This window comes from Ptychodera flava, chromosome 7, assembly GCF_041260155.1.
Source record: "Ptychodera flava strain L36383 chromosome 7, AS_Pfla_20210202, whole genome shotgun sequence".
NCBI classification, from domain to species: domain Eukaryota; kingdom Metazoa; phylum Hemichordata; class Enteropneusta; family Ptychoderidae; genus Ptychodera; species Ptychodera flava.
In genome coordinates, this window is record NC_091934.1 from 12,393,446 (window position 1) to 12,410,979 (window position 17,534).

At 37.6% G+C, this 17,534-nt stretch overlaps 2 long non-coding RNA genes across 2 annotated transcripts in view; one reads left to right on the forward strand and one right to left on the reverse strand.

The window, feature by feature from the left end:
• The window catches only part of LOC139136806 (uncharacterized), a 260,926-nt gene that overhangs the window by 62,027 nt on the left and 181,365 nt on the right, over positions 1–17,534 (reverse strand). The window lies entirely within an intron of this gene.
• The window catches only part of LOC139136807 (uncharacterized), a 234,283-nt gene continuing 233,270 nt past the window's right edge, over positions 16,522–17,534 (forward strand). Inside the window, exons 1-2 of the long non-coding RNA XR_011553248.1 lie at positions 16,522–16,667; positions 17,228–17,297. This is a non-coding gene — a long non-coding RNA (uncharacterized lncRNA). The remainder of the gene's footprint in view (positions 16,668–17,227; positions 17,298–17,534) is intronic.

Here is a 17,534-nt window from a genome sequence, read left to right on the forward strand (position 1 = left end):
TATTGCATAATGTCAGTACGATCAAACAAAACTTACAAGAGCTGTATTTTATACAGGTTTTTAAACAGCGCAGAAACTGTTTTCAATCACACGAATTTCATCCAGTACGACGCTCAACCATGAAGTCAAACACATTTCTATCTTCAAAGTCGTTAATCACATTTCTATCTATCAACATGGTTTTGTATTTTCCCGCCGGCCCTTTTCTGTAGCGATCTTGCCACGTGGTCGTTCGTGCGCGACCTTTCGCCAGAAGAAGGTCGTTGATTGGAGAACAACCCCATTCAAATACACCGTCCGTTGAATGTCCGGTATTCGTCGGAATCGGATCGGATGTATACGATTATCTTAGCTAATGATGCCAACATGAACAACATCTCTGTGTAATTAATGGCTTATTAGAACTTTGAAAAGCTTTAGGAATTCAGGATAAATTGGAACTTGATGAATCCCCTTTCTTCTACTTTCTTAAGTTTAAGGCTTTTTGTTTTAACACGCTTCGCTATAGTTCACAACCGACTTTTCATTCTATCGCTGCGAAACGTTCCATATAATTTTATGTACGTTGAAGAATTTCCATATAAACACATACCACTGTCCATTTTTAAGATAATTATTATGAGAAGATTGTTGTATATCACGTTTATGATTATGAACAGCTTTAATGCTAGCATTTAAGATCTGCAGGTGGTACTACATAAATATATTTGAATCTCATGTCTATGAGACTCGTCTTATACCATAGACCCTCGTGGTAGGGTCTATGGTATATATCTATAGTTTATCGTTTCGTGGAAACACAATCGACGCGCGGGTCCTGTGAGAGGTTTGCGTCCGGATATAAAAGCGATCGTGAATTTAACAGCACCGATCACGTCACTGTTGAACCGTTATAGTTTTGTTTCGTTTACCAGTATATCGTTGAACTCTTGACGGTGCCCCGCTTTTCATCCGACCACCGGAAACCGCGTGGGGTCCGCATTGTTCTCAACAATGTGGTTAAACCATTCAAAATAACAGGAGCTATTGAAGGGATTGCGTACTCCAGTATAGCATATCACAATGGACCTGCACACAGCCTATTCATCCGTTATGTTCTCAGTGGATCTCAAAAGTAGGACACGACGTCACCGTATAATCAGGATCGCTTTCAAAGACACCACATTCCGATACTCTGCCGCTTGGGAATTATAACAGAGGATGGTACCCGTATGTGAGCACTTGTTTCGGACAGGTTGGATATCTTGGACTGTCGATTGTACGAATTTCAGAAAGAATCGTTGGAAACCATTGTACTGTATTTGTGTATCTTAAAGTTGGAGTGGGAGAGTACAGGACTTACCGGAAATATGGTGTATAATTACTAAAAAAATATTTTCTAGGCTGTCCAAGGCTCGATGGTTGGTTGAAATTGAGAAAAAGTCTAGACAAGGACGAGAAAACTATATTTTATCGGGATATCATGCCACTGAATCAAGGTATATAGGGATTGGTATGTGCATAAAACAGATAAAATGGTAGAAGAGATGCCCAAGTGAACGCCGTCCAGTTGAAGCGAGTGACACTGTGACACAATCTGCGTTGTTCAGAACTGAGGTATGCGAAGAGCAGATGAGACGCACATCAAAACGCTCGCATATATGTCTATCGTCTTTGTGATATAAAAGTAAATCTGTCGATTAGAGTTCATGTTTTGCTGCCATAAATGAGATCCCTTTACGGTCAAGGACAAAGTTTGCTCTGATTCTGTAATACTTTCAGTATCAGCATTATAAAAAGGGGTTTTCTATGTTTCCAAAATTTGCAGCAGCGGATAATTTGGAGAAAATGTGATGAAGAAAGTTAACGTAATATCAATCCAAATGACAGAAATATGGAATTGGAATGTTTTTCCACATTAGATAAACATACCAATGACAGTCATGTCTTTTATTTTGATAATAAAAAATAAGTTACAATAATGTGATTTACACATAAATTGATCCGCCCATGGCATACTTTATCTTTGTTTTTTTTTAATTTGTTTGAAACATTCCCGGCACTGTCTCCTCCCAAATACTTCAAGATCAAATGAAATTGTTCTGTGTGAAATGTACAAAATGGTATGAATACTCGTCTTGAGGAAATTGACACGGAAACTGACACCGGGAGGTACAACGAAAAAGCAAATAATGTACGTTCTGAAGAGTAAATATTATCTCAGGAAGTAGCACGAACAGCGCCGCTTTGGTGACACTAATATGTTTGTCATAGACATATTACATCCGACAAGAAAAACTATTCAGTTGAGCTTTCTTTGCATTAAGTCTGATAGACGCAACAAGAACATAACATGACAGGGCCAACAATTTCATACTGCAACTTTGGTCACGTTATCAAGAGTAGACAAGAGTAAATGAATCGCCGGTTTCAGCATTCAGTTTATCATTATCATATACAAGAAGATCAGAGCGACTTTGCAAGTCTCTTTCTCTTACTTTTTAAGCAGCAAAACATCTCCCTTGTTCAAATTTCGTTTGAGTTTACCGACGTTATTGTGGATAGCTTTCACTAATCCACCCCAGGTATCGATGGTAGATCAACAGCGCATGCGCTGAGGTATGTTGAGCCAATTTACCTGTTTCGCAATTACCTGCTAATTAGTTTCGTGGAATTGTCACCGTCCACGTGTTATCTGCTCCACAGACATTTCCTATGGGGAGACTACTTCAAGCAAATCGACACCAACGACACCGATTAAAACCCTATTGATCCAACAAGTGTCATGCGTAATGAGAGAAATACAGATTGCTAGGTATCACTGTCGACTTGACGGACTGTAAATGAATTTGTCAAGCAACTTCCATCGTCAAATCTTGGAAACTAAAGATGATAATGCTTGTTACGGAACGCTTACGTAAAAGACGACAATCTATGTAATGTCCCTCTTTCATTGTTATGAAGGTGACTTGTTTACAGTAGAAGAGAGACGAGAAGGTCTGATTATGTCGCAGAAACATTTCGACGGGCGATGTTTTTTTTATTTTGGACACACAAGATTATTGTGTCTAATTTTCACAATGCATATTTTTATGTTATCGCTTTCAATTTCTACGCCAGTGATTCTGTCTGTCTGCATGGTTGTATTTGCATGTGTCCATCAAATTGCCTCAGTGTCGTCGCTCTTTATTACGCCTTACGAAATATATCCGTCTGTCTATCTGTCTGTCTGTCTGTTTGTCTGTCTATCTGTATGTACTTATAGAATTATCCACCCACATATATGTATCTATCTGACTACTACCTAACTACAAAAACTTTTCTATCTATCTATTATCTATCTATCTATCTATCTATCTATCTATCTATCTAACTATCTATCTATCTATCTTTCTATCTATCTATCTATCTATCTATCTATCTAACTATCTATCTATCTATCTTTCTTATATATGTATGTGTGTCAGCATGTCAGTCTTTCAATATATAACTCTACATACCACAGAATATTCTCCGTAAATTCATTCTTGTCCGTCAGTTAGTTTTTCTGCCGATCAGCCTGTTTGTCGATATCGCTCGACACAGCCTTGCCTCTTTTCTCCAACAAATCTTCTCTCTAAGAGTGTCTCTCTATCTCTATATTTTTCAGCCTACATATCTGATCATATCAGTTCAGGAATTAAGAGACGTTTGGAGACAGGAACAGATGTCAAGAGTGACTGAAGTATATTGAAATTCGTAGTGTTAGGCCAAAAAAAAAGAAATGTTTCTGGTCAGGTCTTTCTTTAAAAAGTGGTGCGGCTTCGCGCATTTTTTTTTTTTTGCCTCGAGGGAGGGAGGAGGGTCAGTTTAAAGTTTTATCAAAATAGTCACATATATACTTTTTATGCAGTCACTGATCATGCCCCAAAGAATTTTCTCTTTCTCTTCAGCCATTTTGGTTTGGTGTCAGCCACGGCCGCCGGCCACAAACAGAAAAAAAGGGTGACGCGCTGTTGTTCAAGTGACGCGCGCGCTGACCAGAAACATTTCTTTTTTTGGCCTTTAATAGCTCTGCTAAGACAAATCATTCTGTACAGCTTGCAACGCTATTGTTGACACTGAATTGAATTCTAGTCTGGATTGAAAATCAGTCAGTTGTCAACATTAACAACAGTATCGAACATTACACACATACGTACTGAGTTCACAAGGTAAACACAAGTCATTACGACATGATTTTTGGATTAGAAAGAATTGTATCCTAACTCTGTGGTAAATTTATGGAAAACCCATTTGAAGCTACAACTAACTGAACTATTATTTATTAGCAATAATAGTATCTTACTCTTTGCACAGCGTTGGTAAACCTCTCGTAATATTGTTGCGGTGCCTGAGTCATTTTGCAATACCCTTGACCTCTGACCTCTGGTACTGACCTTAATGTTTCCGAAGTAAAGTGCACTATACTTTATCTCACCTCTGTAATACTAATGAAAAGGTGTCTGTGTTTTAACAGTCATAATTTATACCATTGCATTTTCATACAAGGCAATGGGCTGGAGGCCTTAAAACGCAAACAAACAGTTACATCTTTTGAAAGTGTAGATTCATTAACATTCAACTGAGCCAGGAGAACACACGAGTTGGCTGAAAACTTGATGATAAATAATGACGAAATCACTGACTGAAAATAATTATCAAGTAATGACATAACCTGGCGTACATGGTGACGACTCAACATTCAATATGCAAATGTGCCCTCTCGCATCCTGGACCTAATATATTTTAGATAGTATCTCGTCAACCTTTTAATGACCCTATCATTCTAAATGCAAATGTGACTTAGCTGAAAAACACCTTCGAGTGAAGTTGTTCATCGGGTTAGCTTTGTTCAATATTAATTTAACGATGTGTGTTTACTATAGACAAGTCGCGAAGTGTGTGTTCATTTTTCGCGTCGGTATTTTCTCAGCGTGCACACAGATTGTGTCTTAGAACACAGCAAACACGTCTTTCAAAACGTTTCAAAGAACCTATCGAACCACAGGCATGTGTCGTAACAACGACAAAAACAAAATTTCAAACCACCCATCGATAATGATCTGTCGGTAGCAGTATAACTAGACTGGCCAAGTCACTGGACTAGTCTGGGGATTTACCGAATGGTAAATCGAGTTCGCCTCACGATCTAAGCGACGGTTTACCAGAGCACATTGCTTTAATTTACTGTGTTGATATGTATATATACCCATAGACTTGGGACAATCCTACATTGTGGCTTGTGTATCATATTAGTTCAGAGAGTACAAAAATCAAATAAAACAAAAGATACGGTGAAGCAAATCCCTTGTATTATATATTCATTTATTGTGATTTATCTGTCTCCCTGTATAATTGTCATCGAATTGTTGTACAATTCGGTGACAATCAAATAAATTTATTCTTTCTCTTAAAATCTAATTTTGTAATTTCAACACTGTCAGCGACAATTGAATCAAATATTTGCACTTCTTTAAGACGTGATCAGACACTTTTTACGGATGCCATGAGAATTACGAAGAACCCTTCAGTTTATTTGAGTCATTTTCATGATTTCTCACGAAGGACGTATTATTCTTCCGAAAGCCGAACATCAACAGTGATGACACCTTATGTGTTCTTGATGAAGAATGTACGGACACTTCTGAATTGGACATCACGGTAGAGTAATTTATGTGATAGCTAACTAACTTTCACGCTCCAATCTGAAGTTCAATGTCATCAACTATTGTCGCATTCTTGTCAACCAATGACATAACTCGACACATTTATAGACATCATCTATTTAACTTTGCGCCGACTCTATCATTCAAAATGCAAATTTCGTCTTCCAATTACTTGCTGCTAATATATTTCCAAGATACTTCATTAACTTTGTGATGACTCCATCATTCAAAATGCAAATTTTCTTCTAAAGGACTGCTAGCCGAGAGGAAAAACACATTTTGATCAAGTCTTCTTTTTTTCAATGCAATGGCTTCTTTACTATCGACAAATTGTGAAGTGTGTGTACGTTTTACGGCGGGTATTTTCATAGACCCTATACAGAGTCTATGGTGTTTTCAAAGCAGGTACAAACACTGAGCAGTCAACGATGGAGTGAGCGAAATGAAAATGCTTCGAGAAAATTGAATGTGCAACAAGAGAGAACATTTTATTAATACCCTCCTCTGTAATATGAAGATTTGCCAACAACATACTGTATTGAACATTGTATTGTAATTTAACTTATATTAAAACTGTATTCTATTTTTAAATCTCTCCTATTGAATATTTTGATCCGAGATAGGTAATGTATTCAAATTCATCCACTTCCTTGTAAAATGCTTTACAACGACATAACGATGTCTTTGATATTTTTAGAGCCTCGTTGTCGTTGACTTTCTCCTAAACTGTAATGCATGGTCAACTTAAAAAATTTGGACTAATATAGTCAAACATTTTTGTTATAACTTTGTCGTAACCCTTGCCATGAAAATTATACCCGGTATATATATTTGATGTATAATGTTTTTAGATCTCTTATTTTCACTACTCGGAGTTTAAGCATGAACATAACTAGATCCAGTCTGCATGGTCTGGAATTTCCTCGTCACCATTTAGTAAGTTTACATGCTCCAAAGATCTACGATTATGACACTTAGAACACGCTATAAAATGAAATAATTGGAATTTCATAAGTGTGAGATTTCATTAATATTTTTTAATTACTTTGCTAATTGTCAATTTCAGGATTCTATTTCAAGGTAGTAAGCGCCTTGAAAGTCAAATACTTATACTTTTGCTCAGGCTTTCTTCAAGGAATCTTTCAGCCATACATGATTCTCTTTCAAAATCAAGAATAAATATCGGGGGTCACCGTGCAAATTTTAAATTTTATTTTCTACAAGCAAAGACGATGAAACTTTTTCTTACATCAAGAGTTTTAAAATGAGCCTTCACAGGTGGTATTTCAGTAAAGAATTGTAAAATTTTAAGAGTCAAAATATCTGTTTCTTATCTGTTTAACTTGATAGTATTTTATTATCATCTGCTATTGTATTATTAAGTCCTAGAGAAATATTATTGTATACGGTATCCCAACGTGTCCACTATACTTTGTTCATGGTAACCTGCTGTATGTGTAGCACATGTGTTGCACATACTACTCCACTAGCAACTCTTATTAGAAGTGAATGAAATTTAAGTAACAGATATTATATACATATATATATATATATATATATATATATATATATATATATATATATATATATATATATATATATATATATTATGTATATATAAGTTAAAGGTCTTCGCCCATTGCACTACACTATGATAATTTTCATCTCATCGGAGCAAATTGAAATTCTGTACTCCGACCGCATAATTAAAGTATTTCTATAAACAATACTGACACCCTGAAGACGCATGCGACTACCTTTTTTGATACGTTGTGAACGCTGTAATGACGTAATTATCTCTTGACTTTGACTTTTAACTTTGACTATTAATTTTAACACGAAGCATGGGCGACATGATGGCGCGGCGACATTTTTGGTCGGGTGTAACAGCGCCCGCAACATGTCCATGTGAAAAGATGAAAGTGGATTCAGGAACAAGTGGCCGGCGGTGCGCGACATAACATCAGTTTTCTTTGACTCCGGATCCTGACCTCCGTGTTGTCATGGTAATCAGGCCTCAATTTTTACGTCACATGAAATGTTGTCATTGTGAGATTGTGAGGATATGCAAGGATACGAAGGTGTTGTTTCAAGAATTGCAGAGCCTGGCAGCCTGAGAGATCAGCTGTTTTCACTAAGGGTGAGGATCTGTTGAGCAATCAAGTTGTGTGCCATCTTTCCGCATTGCTATGAACAAATAAATATTTGACAATATACAATCTCTACCCAAGAGACCATGGACAGTTGCTCTGAACTGCCTACGATAACACCATGGAGGTGAGGGACGTATTCCATATTACGTCCATGATGAGACCAACACTCTATTCTACTATGCAAAAGGTACATACATATACTCTCAACATGGCCGTTCAGATTCTCTAAACATATTGATATTTCAGTAAAGTTTCTTTCGGTCAAAATCTTATGTAACGGGAGTGTCAACAGTACACATAAAGTACAAATAAAGGTCTGTTCTGTCTCCCTCAAACAGAATCTTAAAAAGAAAACGAGCACGAACGTTTAAGGTTGGCGCCCTCCCATGGCGGCGAGCGCAATACTTTCGAAGGGTGGAAGGGGGAAACAAGCCGGTAGCAATGAAGGGGCGGACGTGAGTGATCCCCGAACTCTGATTCAGAGACATACCAGAATTTAGAGTACGGCTCGTTTTGTTTGAAGCGAGCAATATATCAGTTTCTCAATCCAGATATTGCTACAACTACTCTAGCTAATATACACCTACAATTTATAATGGTACACAGAGTAACGTGGATAATATGAAAAATATGTTCTCCATAGTAGACGTATCTTCCAAACATTTATTTCATTGAGGTTTTACGGTATTCTCACTATCACCCCATGTGACACCGTGTTTTGAAAAGAGAGTGACACAGGAGGCGATCAACAGGTGGTTTTTGCGGGCCGAGTTCTTGCTAATGCGTGACTACCTCCTAGGTTCGGTCGTTCACATCTTAATACTTTCTGTCCATAGTAAAACACAAAATTTTCAACGCTTCAAAAAACAAAAGCCATTCAAGCTAACAATTCCTTTTGTAAAAACTTGAGAATCGTTAAGAAACAATTTTGTCTGGTATTTCAAGCAGTTCAATGTTTTGTGTAGTGTTTTTTGGCACGTCTCATGTCATTTCATGATATCACACATTATACATTGCAGAACAATAAAGTTGTGAATTATGCTTCTTTGCTCAAGGAAGAAGAGACAGTGTGTCTTTGCAGTGACAGTGCATGGCTGCCCAGGTGTCACTTTGAACACTGGACCAGGGCATGAACGTGTGGGAACGTGAAAATGACCGCGACGCCGATAATTGCGGCGTCCGGGAAGAAAGAAAGAAATACCATGTCACGGTCAAAAGAGTGTGTGATAGCAGTCGTGTCTACACATGAATGTGCTGTCGCTCGCAGACGGCGGGGTTCGGAAAAACTCAAAGGAGTAGAGATTAATCAGTAAAAGACGTCAACCTGGCAAAGGCACTTCCAAAACTATTTACAGTCATTGTAAAATAATGAGTTCAGTCATCCCACACATTTGCTGACGTGACTCAAACGATTCCACATGGTTAATGACGTCATACCTGGAGACTCAAAATTATGTCCTTTCAAATTTGAAATGTCCTGTCTCACACTATAAAAATCCTTGTGATTTTTACGTTTCATGAACCAGGTTGATAAATCAACCAAGTTGATATATTTTAGCAACAATTCTCAAATAGTAGAGAGAATATTTTGTTTGCCAGAGTTTCAATTCATATTTTTGAACAACTTGACAAGTCTGAGATTCGTTTGCATTGACAAATACTTTAGTTACGGACCGTGCTTTACTTTTTGGAACTTGGCAGCGAAAAGAGCCGAACAGACAGCCGACAGATTTTCTTGAACATGAAAAAAATATCGTAGTGCTGTCTCTAATGGTAACAAAACGATAGCGTTTGCGTTTTTGAAGTCACTTAATCGGGCATTCCGTCTGTGAATTGACTGCAAACATAGAAAATCAGGCGCCTTTCTTGAGCCTAGAATAGTCCTACGCGCCCTAACATGAACAGCTCGTGCTTTTTCGGGGTGTTAACGTGGCGCAGGCGACGTCACCGACCCGAAGATAATGAGATTTGAATGGCGGGATGGACGCCACATACGAAAAGTAATTAACGGGATGACATCAAAAAAGATACCGGTGGACAGAGTTCCACACTCCCGGCACTGTGTAACAGTGACACCTGTGCTACGGTCACACCTGTAAATAATTGAACATTTAGAAATAAACGCTTTTTGGCCACCCACGATAATTCTATTTCCCGTGCTGATATGAAGCGTTTAATCGCCAAAACGTACACATGTCAACTTTTTCGACCCCGATGAATAACTACCCTCAGAGATTATTTATGAAGCGTGCGTCATCGTAATACCGGACAGGCGGCAAAGACAGCATGACCGAGAATGGCCGAGTATAAGCCTGGATAACACCTTATCAAGTCACCCCTTTGAAAATAAGAATAATATTTTTTCGGTTCTCTTTGAAATTCAAAATTGGCTTTTCAGCAAACACAAAAGTCATTATTATTCCAGATAACCGTCTCAGAAGACTTAAACGGTTTGTCTTGAGACGGTCTTTAAAATGGTTGGCTGCAATCAGCTTTAATAATCAAGATCAGGCATGCGCAGTCACGCACTTTCTCTCCGACAGAACAACCGGCGTCAACCCGACCAAACTCGTTTTCCTCTACGGTGACGTGGCATAAAGCCACAACCGTTCACAGATTTGGAATGTGTCACTACTCGAAATACAGTTGCTAATTTGCTGGTCACAGTTACGAAAAAATGCACTGCAAAATGTCCTGCTTTCATATAATTGTACAACCCGATGTATGGCGCATTGACGATGCAAAAGCATTTCTGAACGATTTCTTGTGAATATTTCATAAATGATTTCATTTCTTATGAATACAAATTCCGCCACAGTTAAAACCGATCTCTTTCATAGTAGGACAAAATGACAGTGAACTGCAATATAGCAGTCTTCTTCTATTGCGGGGATACCAAAATAACCTGTAACCTTGTCTGCTTCATTGGACAAACCAATGACGAGAAATCTTCTCTTTTCCATACACGGATCAAACCAAAATAGCATTTAGTATGTTCACTTTAGGAATGAAATACTCTCTTATGCAGAGCCGAACATGGGCAACTTTAAGTACTAGGTCAATGGTTTTGATGATTTCGAACAAAGAAACCAATCACTGGTCTTGATACTAAACTGACAAACCAAAGTTTATAATACAAAATCTCTCATAAGCTTATGAGTCTGGTACTGCTGCCGAAGCTGTAGATCAAACCACTAAGACCAATTCAAGGATACTTTGGTAATCTTGAGAAAATCTCTGCCGTGAAAACGTCATAATCATCTGCAATGAGAAGATCCATAATAATTGTTCCCTTCAACCATGAAACTGAAAGGGGACTCAGCTCAACAATGTTAAAATCTCCAAACACAGATATGGCTTACAATGACAATTGTGAGTTACATATACTGTGTGTTATCCAGGGTGTACTGCCTGCGTGGGGTTCTCCTCAGACATTTTCCTTTCTGTAACGTTTGTCACTGAGTGCACAAAAATTCCTTGATTTCTCTGACATTATACTTATAGACCCGTTGTACGTCAGTCTGGTAGAAGGCTGTGCTCGCTCTAGTACGCGTGGAGATAAAGTCCTAACGGTTGTATCGATGTACAACGGCACTGCGTTGAGAGATCTCCTATCCCTATACGACCAATTCGTAGGGAAAATACTGACTATTAAATTAAAAAATACCTTGTTTTCGTTTAACACCCTACATTTTTCATGGTTTTTGATCTGATGTGTGTTGCAATCAAATATTGTGGAAGAAAGGAATAACAAAGTTGCACATGAGCAAACGCCGCAATGGGCAAGTCCCTTTAAATTAGCCCTGAGGTAAGATCTAATTGACGTGCTTGTGTTTACTTTTCTCTTTCTTTCACCAAATTCCCATCATTTCCATTGTACACAGTGTTATTGACGACCAATCAGCTTATGACACTGTGTTTATATTATTATATGTAACTATAGCCCCATCAAGTTGCTGTAATTCGCCATTATTGGTCTCAGTCGTATAAACACGATAAATACGTTCAGGCCGATTACCCAATTGCTGAATGGGAAGATCCTGCAACGTATTAGGTTTTTAATATTTTTGTCCTTTTTCCTACGGTCTTCGTTATGAAAGGGTCGTTGTAGCATTGAGGGGGATTTATCGTTTGAAATATCAGATAAAAAGAATATCGTAATCCGAGGATTGTCCCTTTCGAAGAAAAATTGACACTGACAATCGGCTATATTCATTATTCTTAGTTTGAGCTGATGTAACCGATGTTAAATCCCTTGTCTCGTAAGCGATCACTGAGAATAGCAATGTGAGGGTTGTGTTGGTAACGTCACAATCCTACAAGACAGAGTCTGCGCAAAGGGGTTATGATGTAACGGGCGATGATGCCAGCGTACGTCAACGAAGAAGGAGATATACGAATGTTAGCTTGAAAGCTGGTAGATTTATTGACCTAAGACATGAAGACTTCGGTCACTGATGTCGGTGTGTGGACATCCAACGACATGATACCTACTTTAAAGTGTATTGAAGCAGCAACAAAAATAGCTAGAGTTTTTACGATCAATTAAAAGGGGTTTCAACTACCTGAGTTTAGACAAAACACACTGTATATCAGATGTGAAACATTGTATACAAGCTTGGAATTAATCCATGCTTATTCAAAAACATTGATCAAAATACGGTGTGTTAGATTTGCAACGCCACCGTAAATCTAAGTTTGGATAAGTAATAAAAGTTGTAAGCCTGTTCTTACAAATATAAACTCAATCTATAAGGTCAGGTACATGGGAGGGAAGGAAAGTTGGTTGCGATATTTTACGAAGTATTGTATAGAGATGTAGGCCATCTAAGAAAGTACATGATAAAATACGTGTATTTGGAACGACAGACAAGTTTACGAAACCTAGGCTTAGGGAACACAGAAGGGCCAAAGCATTGCTGTGAAAGATATTTCAGTCCTCCTATAGTGTTTCTAGTTCTAGTTCTAGTTCCGGAAAGTTGAGCAGCAATGTTCGGTTATTCAGTGCATGTTTTTCAATACAATGATATTTCAGCGCGTTCCGTAGTTTCCATGGCAATACTGTACAAATACACGTATAATGAGTGGTCATGGTAGGTGTACAAAGAGTCTTGAATTTGTTGACATCATTCGCCCTGCAGCTGCAGCTTATAAAAGATAGTACGATCGTCAGACAAAAACTTGACCGCATTCTCTTTGTGTATAGAAATGTAGGAAGTGGACAATAGTATCAAAGTTAATTGCATGCCTTTACACAAGGTCATTGGACCTATCTATTGATATGAAACAATGGTCCGGTTAATTTCAAGTTCAAAGCGAACACAGTCAAAAGCATGACTAACAGGTTTAAAGGGACGCCGCTTTAAATTGGCGCGTAATGCCCGCGTGCTGATTTCGCGGATTTTTAATAATGACACTATCGCGGTTAAAAACAACGGGGCGACGAAAACAACAATTCTATGTGAAAATTTCGCGGGGAAACCTCCCCTCCCCCTGAGACATTGATTTCTAAAGACAGTACAACGCGTCCTGACACAGTAACATGCGATGATAATGGTTTTCACAACGCGGGTGTCAATTAGGGACTGGACACAAATTACAGGGGGGTGGGCCGGTGTTTTTTTGGGGTGGGTCGCCATTTTTCGCGCAAGCATTTTTGAAGGGTCATAAAATTTTGTGCAAGCCTATGGGGGAGGGTCACCTTTTTTCATGCATCAAAGCTGAAGTTGCATGTGCACGTTATGGAATACTGAAAAAAGAAAAAATACCTCCTGGCACTTTCATTTTCTGCCATTACCATTTTCGGCGCGCCCTTCGGGCGCAAATTTCAGGTATAATAAACAATGTATTGATGATCCAAGCAGCCACATTGATTAAGTTGTCATGATTTCTACTTATTCAACACTATTGTGCATAACTGTCCCCTATAATGACTCTTTCAATAACAATTTGGAGATTACTTATTTGACATCATTCTCTCATTGACAATACATTGGGTATAGGTCGGTGTCAAACGTTCATGTCGCTGTATGTACATTTTTTAATTTTTGAGGACATTGACAGAATACAAACTGTTCAGAATAGTGCATAGTGTCATCAATAACAACTGGAAGCTTCAGGTCGAACAACTTTTGAATAACAATTTAGGATCAGATAACCTATGAGTTATTTGTAGTTTCCTCATAGCCTACAATGTATAGTGAATCAACATTTTGGTGAAATTCCAAAATCAAATTTCTTGCACAACCATTGACTTGAAACCACTCTAGTCTAATCATGAATATTAATACTAATAATTAGGTGTACATAAATGCACAGGTTTACCAAGTTTTGTATTGGAAAAAAATTATTCATAGTTTCAACATAGACTGCCATGTATAGTGAATGGACATTTCAGTGAAATTCCAAAATCAAATTTCTTGCACACCCATTGACTTGAAACTACTCTAGTCTAATCATGAACATTAATACCAATAATCAAGTGTACATAAATGCACAGATTTTCCTATTTTTGTATTGGAAAAAATTATTCATAGTTTCATCATAGACTGCCATGTATAGTAAATCGACATTTAAGTGATATGCCAAAATCAAATTTCTTGCACAACCATTGACTTGAAACCACTCTAGTCTAATCATGAATATTAATACTAATAATTAGGTGTACATAAATGCACAGGTTTACCAAGTTTTGTATTGGAAAAAAATTATTCATAGTTTCATCATAGACTGCCATGTATAGTGAATGGACATTTCAGTGAAATTCCAAAATCAAATTTCTTGCACACCCATTGTCTTGAAACTACTCTAGTCTAATCATGAACATTAATACCAATAATCAAGTGTACATAAATGCACAGATTTTCCTATTTTTGTATTGGAAAAAAATTATTCACAGTTTCATCATAGACTGCCATGTATAGTAAATCGACATTTAAGTGATATGCCAAAATCAAATTTCTTGCACAACCATTGACTTGAAACCACTCTAGTCTAATCATGAACATTAGTACCAATAATTGAGTGTACATAGATGCACAGATTTACCTATTTTTGTATTGGAAAAAAATAGGGTTTCACCATAGACTGCCATGTATAGTGAATCAACATTTCGGTGAAATTCCAAAATCAAATTTCTTGCACACACATTGACTTGTAACCACTCTAGTCTAATCAAGAACATAAATATCAATAATCAAGCATACATAAATACACAGATTTGCCAAGTTTTGTATTTAAAAAAAATTATTCATAGTTTCTTCATAGACTACAATGTATAATGGATCCACTTTTCACTGAGCAAAATTCCAAAAACAAAGTTATTGTACACAGATGCATGTGTTACCACCCTCTTCTAATCAAGCAAATTATGTCAATTATTCAGGGTCATATATACACAAATAGTGCATATTTTTAATTCTGAAATTTTTTTTACAGTTTTGTCATAGACTCCCATGTATAGTGGATCAACATTTTATGCGAAATTCCAAAAACAAAGTTATTGTACACAGATGCACATTTTACCACCCTCTTCTAATCAAGCACAATTATGTCAATTATTCAGGGTCCATATATGCACAAATAGTGCAAATTTTTAATTCTGAAAATCTTTTGACAGTTTTGTCATAGACTCCCATGTATAGTTTTGTCATAGACTCCCATGTATAGTGAATCAACATTTTGACAGAAATTCCAAAATCAAATATCTTGTTCACATGTGCACTTGTAAACAACCCATGCTAATCAAGTATATCTATATCAGTATTAAACATCTGTATATGAACAGATATAGCTAGTTTTATACTGGAAAATACACGTTCGTAGTTTTCTTATAGTCGACTACATGTATAGTGAATCAACATCATCGATAAAATCTAAAAATTACATTTTTTGTACAGGCATGCACTTTTTACCTGCCACTTCAAGCAAAGTACATTTACATGAATAACACACATATGATTTGATATTTTTTGGACAACGCGTTATATCGGCCACATTTTGTCTTCCTTTCGGGAGGGCGACTTAAAAAGTATAGCAAGTCAGAAGGGGGTCTTTAACACATTGCGGGTTTTTTGGGGGGTATTGAGTAACAGGGGAGGGTCACTTATTTTCATGAACTTTTGAAGGGTCACTATTTTTTACGCAGCGGTTTTTCGAAAAACACCGGCCCACACCCCCCCTGTAATTTATGTCCAGTCCCTTATGTGGCAAAAGAAACAAGCCTGTCATTTTGGTGTTAAAAAGCAACATACGATTGTATGTTACAGATGCTCAACACGACACAACATTTCGGGTATTGTTGACAAAATGTCCTCAAAACAGGTAACAACGGCAGATATTTGAAACCTGCTTTCCACGACGCTCACGTATCAAGCATCTGTGTTTATAGTGTCTGCGTTACATGGGAAGTCTTGACAAATCGATTGTCAGCAAGAAAATCAACGGTGTTTGATCGTCTGCCTTTGACACCTCGATTACTATACTACAAACTGAGAAATCACTTGGAAGACAGGAAGTTTGAATCCGTGGTGCTTTCCTTGTCTTGCTGCAACAACAACCTGGATCAAACTTTCATTTTCTTTTCTATGTATGACGATAAATTCCACGTTTTATTTGTCTTGATAATACTGATTACGTTAGTTTATATTCTAAATGATTTTTGATAAATCAAATCGAGGTATTTCCCGGCTTTATTTACAGAAAGAAGAGGAAGTTTGGCTTTACTATAGTATGTTTCAACCGTTACGAAGCTGATTACATGAACTTCCATGCAGGAAACAACTTTTTCATGCAGTATGTCGTAAACGGTACTAGCAATATCGCCGGAGCAATGACATAGAGGGCGCAGGTAGGTGGGAAACCGTGTAGTAATTCCTTAGAGGAGAGTCCGCACCCTTGGAAACCTATTTATCAACTTTGTTATTACAGCTAAATATATTGATCGGCGGAAGCGTAAATAATTCAGTCAAAACATTTAGAAACACGAACAGTTTACAGTTTACGTCCTTTGATTGACATTTACGTCTTGTTGACTCTTCCATTCACCATGGGGATGCAAAACATGTCAATTGACCAAATTACAACGCGTGATGTACATACAGTGCAATGAATGGATGGGTAAATTTAGTGACAAAGTGCCGGACGTTGAACGTGACATTCTCTCAAGTTTAAGTAAAGGAAACTCGTGCGTGTTGTACGCACAGCACTCACTATGGCAACAATTACCTGAAATGTGCACTGCATTGTGTCTGTGCTCTCTCTCTCTCTCTCTCTCCTCTAACTTGGCATAAATTATTAATTAGATTGCCTTGTCGTTCCTCCTGTCGTACATTACCACGTATGAACACACCTGTTGATTCGAATATGATATTGTGTCCACTGCTGTTCTGTCGCCCTCTGTATCTGTAGGTCCGCAATTTTTCAGAGGAACCCTATGCCAGGAAATGTTCGTGACTATATTGAGGGCGCATCTACACAGGTATCAAAATCAATTGTTAATAGTTTGAGTGTGGCGGTAATCTTTTTGCCGTTACATATTTGTATCAACTGTCCATAGCCACAAGACCTGTCCACAAAGACACCATACCAAAGGATGCCCCAATATCTTCAAGGTAGGGGAGATCATTTGGCTCAGCATCACAACCAAAACGTCAAAATGAGCAAAAACAATATTTTTATAATCGATTGATCATAACAATGTCAACAAATTGCAAAA